This window comes from Triticum urartu, chromosome 7A (genome assembly GCF_056163025.1).
Source record: "Triticum urartu cultivar PI428250 chromosome 7A, HENAU_Tu73, whole genome shotgun sequence".
NCBI lineage: Eukaryota > Viridiplantae > Streptophyta > Magnoliopsida > Poales > Poaceae > Triticum > Triticum urartu.
This window is the reverse complement of record NC_141879.1, coordinates 178697967-178705104: the sequence shown is the minus strand read 5'-3', so window position 1 is coordinate 178705104 and position 7138 is coordinate 178697967. Positions and strand designations below refer to the sequence as shown.

Here is a 7138-nt window from a genome sequence, read left to right as displayed (position 1 = left end):
CAAATCAGTCGAGCATGACCCAACCAGGGGCACGAATACAATTGTTCCTTTTCATTTACTCCTCCCGGAGGACAGAAGTCACCTCCTCCTCAGATTCGTAGCATTCCTCGTCCGGGTCCGAGTCAGGGCTCACGTACTCCTCCCGGAACTCAGCGTAGCCCTTCGTGATCAAATCGATGCGGATCTTGTCCACCAGCAGTAGTTCGTCGTCCTTCGTCTTCCGCTGGCATCGCGTGTCTAGGTTGAGAGCTCTTTGCTGGATCCAACCCGGTGGGAACACCCCGCCAGCTTCAACGCCGAGGACATCGTCGACGGTGGGGGTCTTCACCAACAGCCAGAGACGGATCTCTTCATTCGAGAACCGGACCATGCCTGGGGCCGCCACAGACCTAGTCTCGGGCTTGGTGTGAGAACCCGGAATTAACTTCCAGACCCTCCTGTGTATATTTGTCAACCCCAGGATCATTGTTGACAACACAGTGAAATGATATCATTGCACAATACATAAAAGGTATTACAATTTTAAATATATCTTGCCACAAGGCATACCTAGATAAATGTCTCATGACACTTATTACATTCAGAAAAAAATAGCGGAAAGTACAATGCGTAGCGACTCCATCTTGGCCACAGGCAGTCGATGTAGTCCACGTGACCTCACTCCTACGGGTCGCCATAGTAGTCGTAGTCATCACCTTCGTCTTCATGGAACTCTGTTGTCAACAAAATTATTGCCATGAGTACATTACGTACTCAACATGCCTCCCTCGGAGAAGGACCTAATAGCTACATGTGGCTTCAAAGGAAGGTTGTATGGCTCATTTGCATAAAAGCTAATTTTGTTTGAAAAATATAGCAGTTGGATAAAAGCAGTTTTTGATGAAAACAAGTTTTATCTCCAGAATAACTTTCATCAAAGTGAGGATCCTCGATCAACTCACACTCTTCATATGTTCCAAGAAAAGGGGCAAAGAGGGAAGAAGCAAGACAGGTCCTGTATGTCGAGAAAGATTCATGTGTTGTCCTTGACCGTGGACACGGCTATTCCAATAGTTTTACACTCTGCAGAGGTCGTACACTTTACCCACATGACACAATCCCGACTTGTTGCCACCAGTGGCCGCTGGTATAGTACTCCATTTGGTGTACCAGCAGGGAGATTGTGACGAGGTCTTTGGACTAGATCCCCCAAAGATGTGACATGCCCACCGGGTCTGGCGCACGGAACTGAGAGTACGTCCTCAAACCGGTCCCCCCATCCGTGCCGAGGATACTCCTCGCAAGGCAGCTATCCCATCTGCGGTACGGCAACATCGACACCTAAGGCTGACTAGCTTACTTGACCAAGCCAGTGGCCATATAGCATGTGGCTGTACTGTTATCACAATCTTCAAATCCAAGACTTATTAGGCCTTATGCGGCACGGACGACTAATTGCCCCCTTCAACTCGTGAAGGGCAGCCAATCGCTCCTTCAATCCTTGATTCAGCTGTCGCCCGCACCAGTATTCAGATGATAAGTTTCACCCAGAGTAGAAGAGGATAGAGAGGGTCAACAAGGGCCAACCGGCCTAGCTCAGCATTAAGTTTCAACTGTCAATGACTCGGAGGTCATTCAACAAGGCACCTAGAGGGTGATAAGCATGGCTAAGCATTTCTACTCTACCGGAATTATATACTTCTACTCAGGTGTCAAGTAAATAGACGACAAGCGGATCAGGGTGATGTGTCAATCGACACGCTTGCTACGAGAATTAAAATAGCATGCACATAGCAACAATAAAACTCAATGCAATTTTGTAAACCATAGGATAAGTATGATCAAATAAGGAGGCATGCCTTCGTTGTTGAGTCCTTCTTCAGTAACCTGTTCTGTCCATGTCCAACATCGATATCGTCACTCCCTACTCGTCAAAACGACAGCAAAAGACAAACAATAAATACCAAAGCAAAAGTAAATCCAAATAACATCCAAAACAATTTAAAATTGGATGGACAACAAGATATTGATCAAGATGGAGACTTTGAAATGAGGTTGATTAGGATGTAAGAGAAAGGATTCATTGAAGTGACATGGTTGAGGTTGACACAGCTAAGAATTACTTGGCGATCAAGACTAACGTTCCAATACGAATATGCAATTAAACACTAGTAGTGCCCACTACACATCTCGACAAACTATATAGGAAACTACTATCTAACAAACACAATGGCATCAACACACATGAAAAGGAACCATCCTATGCATTTAACCACACAATTACAACATGACATGATGAAGGTAAAAGTCAAATAAATATTTAGACAGAACCTAAATATTTATAATGGTCAATAGCAGACAAACATATGCATCCACTATATAATAATTCCAAACGAACAAACATTACAAACCATACTAGTTAAGCAATCAAACATCATTCAACAACATGAGTTGAAATGATCTAGGTCTAGCCCCCCAAAAAAACCATTAAAATGGAATAGGGTCAACTCCATTATATCAAACCAATTCATTTGTCAAACAATTAACAAGAAACTATACAACACATGGAACAAATGGATGCACAACTATCCTAGGCATGATATGATTAAGAGTAACAATCAACCAAGAATAAATATTTGGATGAATCCAAATACTTATAATGGTTAACAACAATCAAAGACTAAACATAAATCATAAAAACTATTAGCAATAATTTATATAAAAGAAGACAAACCAATACTAATTAAGGTAGAAACTAATTTAACAACTTAATAATAACACACATCTCACATAATACATGTGAGTATAGATTCACTAGATGTCTAAGCAAATAACACAAGCATGACACATACGAGTGATCATGATAAGATATTAAACTAGAATATGGTCTTACTACTAAAGAACAACTAATACTTAAGTAACCATTAGAAATAAGATTTCCACTTCATGCTTACATAACAGATCAAACTATGCACACTAAGCATATGAGGAAGATACAACTCACTAACATGAAAGGTAAACTGTCTTATGCATGTGCTAAACTATCGCAACAAGACCCAACACTACTGAGGCTACCATAAGGCCAAAGTGATCATCCATAAGAACGCACAAGAGACTAAGTACTCAATTATAGCACATAGACAAAACAAGACATGAAAGATCATTTGCATGAGTGACAACTGACATATAACAATGCAACAACTAGATAAAGTATATATGAAGAAGTCTAGGCATACAACAATGTAATAGTGAGGTAGACTAGATATAATGCTAAGCATGGATGATCATGACACAAGATGCCAAACTATGCTACCAGTAGAATACAACTTAATAACTATGACATAACTTAGTTGATATCAACTAACATGACTATCAAGAATGGCATTAGCACACAACACTATCATGTTAATTGTGACTTATAAGAAAAAGGGAAAAGCATACTAAGCAAGTACACATCTAGGTCATGGCATCAATCACATCAAGCGATGTGCTATACTAGCATGAATAACATGAAGACATGTATTTCTATCTAATACAACCTAGACTTTCTAATACATAAATGGACAACCTAGGCATCATACAACACACGGGTCGTTACACACATTTATGCAATCTATTTAACAATCCCAACAACATGGCATAACAAGCAAAAATATTTAAACATATATCTTAGACAAAGCATGATTTAAAACCAACATGTGACATGGATGAAAAATGAATATGTAAACCATATCTATGATTTCGCCATGCTAAATAATATTAAATAGTCAAGACATGAGGTGTTTCATGACTAGATGGATAAGTAAATGAACACCTAGAACAAATCTAAAGAATTATAAGCACGATGAATATTCACCACAATAATGTACACGTTCTCCGTGAAACAATAAAGAATACCAATCATTACTAAAATAATAATAATAAGATTACACTAACAATGATCAAATCTAATTAAAATAATAACAGCAAACAAGCATGTAAGAACATTAATAATCTATTACAACAATCCACTCCTACACATGGTAAGAATTTGTAAAGACTTGTACAGAGACATGTCATAGGACTACACACACACCAAAGAAAAATGTCACATGGGACAACCAGTTCAACAATTATCAAATAACTATAATCGGTAAATAAATCAAGCAAGTGACATGACACATCAAAATTACGAGGCGAATAGATACCATGCACTCCTAAGCATACCAAGAACATAAGGAAATAACAATATATTAACAGAAGTTCACTGATGAATCCTACACATAACCATGCAACACTATTTTAAAACTATTGTTTTAATCAACAAGAGCGGCTAGATAAAATCTATATTAAATCTCGATTGACTAAACAAGTAATCTAGTAAATCAATTGGAACTCCTACGATTAAGAAATATTTAGGAGCGACTCCTAGGTATAAGTCACACAAGTGAAAATTCGAAAGTGAAAGAAACATGCACGTAGTGTAATTCCCATTTTACTAGAATAATGTCTAACAAGATATATACACAAAATCAAAAACCACAAACGTGTTCCTCTAACCACTTAACATGTTTCATCCATTGGGATCAAGATCAAATGATAAACAAAAACGATGGAAATATGCCTATAATGTTTGGTTCATGCGACGGATAGCATCGGCGCGCCCAACAACAAAAATAGAAGGAACTAAGATGTATAGGAGATAACACGAGTGATGTTTGGAAGGTGTGCAATAGGAATTGGAAAGTGGTTTACCGAGTTCGACGGAACGGTGCGGTGAACTTGACGAACAGTGTATACGTACTTGCAAAATTCTCCGCGTATGCTCGACGGAACACGTTGTTTCTTCTCTGAATGGAGTTGCGGCATGGAGCAGAATATTTTGGCGCAAGGACTCGAACATGGATCGCCTAAATCACCGGGATAGAGCACCGGCGTCCATGGAGCTGATGTAGTTCAAGGAGAGTTCTTCAAAGAATTAGGAACAGATAGGGAGGGGTTGCTAGGAGATTGGAAGAGGAGGTGGAGGCGCACATGTAGATACTCACAAATCTGGAAACGGTGAAGAACTAAACGATTTAGAGGAGGGGATGTTTCTCCTCTAGGTTTCCTGTTTCTTTAGTTTGTCTGCCTGTAGGTGTGCGTGGGTGGAGAAAGAGATGAAGCGCTTGAGGCACGGCTTTGGGAGATGAAGTGGAGAGAAATAGGCACAAGAAGGAGTCAAAGAGATGGAATTAAAGGAGAAGGGCAGGAGGCAGCATTCATACGTGGACGTTTCACTTCCTGTGACGTGAGAACGTACACATAAAGGATAGAGGAGGGATTTCCAACATGGCTGTACGTTTTCTCTTCTGTGCACCTTTTCTTTTCTCTTCTCTGTACTTATGTGCACGTGCACGTGTACGTATGGACATGAAGCGCTCCAATGGTGTGGCTCTAAGAGACGGGCCTATTTGGACAAAGCCCATGGGAGGAGGATGAGAGTAGGGAAACAGAAAAAAAGAAATACAATAGATGGGCTAAGCCCATTTGACTTGAGAAAGGAAAAGTAAAATAGTGGGTTGAACCCAGGAAAGAGAAAAAGATGTTGGTTTGAGTAAATTATGTACATAGTTTGATAGAATGAAAATAAATCGATTTGCTCTCCGAGAAAATCTAGAAAAGGAATAGAAGCTCGGACAAAAATCAAACGAATTTCAGAAGACCAAAGAAAATTCAAAGGTGCATATTTTAATATACCGAAGAAGAGCTGATTACAAGAAAACAATACATCAATTTCAATTAGGTTCACATTAGTTCAATTAAATACTTCAAATTATAAAAGTCTGATTTAAGCTTTGTAACCAAATAAAACAAACGAAATTTTCTTACCCTGATTTTTGGAAAACTTTTTCTTAAACATTCCGAGAATCGGGATGTTACACTTGGGCTCCTTGATGATCCTGTCGATCGCTAGCTCCAACTGCTCCGCGCTCAGCGCCCCGGACTCCGGGAAGCCTAGCAGCGCCGCCTTGATCCTCCTCTGCAGCTCTGCGTCTTCGGTCGTGGCACCGGGCTTCGGGAGCGGGTCCGCCCAATGCCAGTGCGGCTTCTCCTCGAACGCCGCCAGCTTCCTTTTGCCCTTCACTGGAGATCGTATCGAACCTTTTCGGTCGAGGTTTCAGCTGGGCCAGGCCCAGAACGGTTGGCGGCAGCAGAAGAAAGGGAAGGAATTTCCCGGGACGTCCTATGTGACGCGCTCTGCGGCAAATTGCCGTTGCGACGCACATACCACAGCCCCGGCTGGGCCGGCCCATTTAGGCGCCGTGGCGGTGTAAAAAATACATCGAAAAGTCCTTAGGAGGTGGGAATCCAACACAGGATCTAGTCATCAGAGAGTGCACGATGCAACCAGCTGAGCTCTCGAGCTTCAGTGATTTTAAGATGACACAAACTCCTAAGAACCAAACCCCAGCGAGAGTCGAAAAAAAAATCTGAAATTTCGAACGGCAATTTTTGTAAGGCAGCGCAAAACCTTAAATGCCGAAAACATTTTCTGAAAATTGTGAACACTTTTCAGAAACGGGAACATTTTTTGTATTCCAATAAAAATATGGAAGAGCCAACATTTTTTAAACTCCTGAATAAAATTTGAAAACACGAACATATTTTGAAATTTCAGAATAATTTTTCAAATGCGAACATTCTATGAAACTCCTAAAACCAGAAACAGGAACAATTTAAAAAAATTTAAACAATTTTTGGAAACAGTAATAATTTTTTGAAGTTCTGAATAATTTTTTAATAACCTTCAGAATAATATTTTAAAAAGAAATAAAATTTTAAAATATGAACATTTTTTGCAATTTGTGAACAATTTTTTGAGAAGTGAACAATTTTTTAGACTCCAGCCAAAATAGAAACATGAACATTTCTACAATTTATGAATAATTTTTAAAACAGGAACATTTTTAAAATTCTGAACAAAATTTTGAACATTTGGAAGAAAAACATACCGAACAAAATTTCAAACACGATAATTCTTTGAAATTTGGGATTTCTTTTTTGAAATGTGAACATTTTTTGAACTCCTGAAAGAATAGACATTCGCGAACAACTTTTGAAACTTAAACATTTTTTTATAAGGGGCAATTTTTAAATTCTAATCATTGTGTGAAAAGTACAAACATTTTTTCAAAAT

At 39.3% G+C, this 7138-nt stretch overlaps 1 long non-coding RNA gene across 2 annotated transcripts; it reads right to left on the bottom strand.

The window, feature by feature from the left end:
• Positions 1–480: 480 nt before the first annotated feature.
• Positions 481–5194, bottom strand: LOC125525947 (uncharacterized). Of its 2 annotated transcripts, none has more exons than XR_015612163.1 (4): positions 4993–5194; positions 4714–4904; positions 1839–1903; positions 481–713 (listed from the first exon to the last, which is right to left on the bottom strand). It is a non-coding gene; the product is annotated as an uncharacterized LOC125525947 (long non-coding RNA). The 2 variants fall into 2 exon arrangements; XR_007291478.2 differs by having other exon boundaries at positions 5007–5194.
• Between the last annotated feature and the right edge of the window lie 1944 nt (positions 5195–7138).